The following is a 1169-nucleotide window of genomic DNA, read 5'->3' as shown; positions in this document are numbered from 1 at the left end:
GGGGGGGGGGGCGATTGAGACTGTCACAAAATTATATCAGAGGTATAGATAATTCTAGATCTACGTAAACTGTCTCTGATTTTATAGAAGATCTATCTCGTGACTCACATCGAACATTCTCACATTCGATCTGTGCCTCTTGTGCAATACAATCGGAAACTTGCACTCATACCATAGATAGTATAGCCTACTTTGATGTAATCGTTTTCATAATAAGATGCTTCAATCCCCCGCCCCTCTGAAAAGAAAAAAAAAGTTTGGTTGAAATTAGATAAAATGGGAATTGGGGAGATTATAATGAATGCAATTTATGATTATCCATTCCACTCGATCTCAAGTGTTTTACCCCATTTCATCGCGTTCACACCTGTGCTGCTTGATCTCAATATAACTCTTTGCAGGGATTTTCTTTGAAGTCACTTCAAAACATATCGAACACAGTTTTTTTCTTCACGGAAAGTTGAAAACATTTGAGTAAACGTTTGAGAATCAATAAATTGTTAGAAATGCACTTAAAAATAGACTACGCTAGGCTTTATTTTTGCCATTCCCCAGGACTATCTCACAGAAACGTCGCTATTTATAACTGCAGTTGGGCCATATTAAAATGAAATGCTGCTTATAATAGTTATAAAGGTTTAAAGTTTCTGTTAAAAGCCATGGCTCGACTTAAAAACAGCTTTTAAGAATTCACTGAACTGGATAGCCATCAACTCCCATATAATGTATCTCTACTAAAATTTTAATCCTGAGTACCTGGACTTCCATCCTACGTTAGGCTATACTTTTTTCTTTTCATTCACCCTCTCTGCAAAAACCAGAATGGTCCTGGCACTATTCAGAGCGTTTAGTTTTTCATTGAAAAATAATAACGAAGCCCTTGGTGTTAACTCTTAACTTCGTCGCAAAGAGTGGTGGCTATGCTATGAGTCACAGTGCGCAGTCTAGGAGCTCACATGGCATAAATCGGAGAAATTAAAAATAGGCAGTAACCTCGGGGCTCTCGGGGCTATTATTACGGTTAGGTAAAGACGGTCTTCAGGGCTATTTATACGGCGAATAAGACGCTCTTCTGTACTGAAGTCAAGGACACAACAAAAGAGAGAGAGAGAGAGAGAGAGAGAGAGAGAGAGAGAGAGAGAGAGAGAGAGAGAGAGAGAGAGAGAGAG

This window comes from Aplysia californica, unplaced genomic scaffold (assembly GCF_000002075.1).
Source record: "Aplysia californica isolate F4 #8 unplaced genomic scaffold, AplCal3.0 scaffold00007, whole genome shotgun sequence".
Taxonomy (NCBI): Eukaryota; Metazoa; Mollusca; class Gastropoda; order Aplysiida; family Aplysiidae; genus Aplysia; species Aplysia californica.
The sequence above is the reverse complement of the archived record's forward strand: the minus strand, read 5'-3'. Positions refer to the sequence as shown.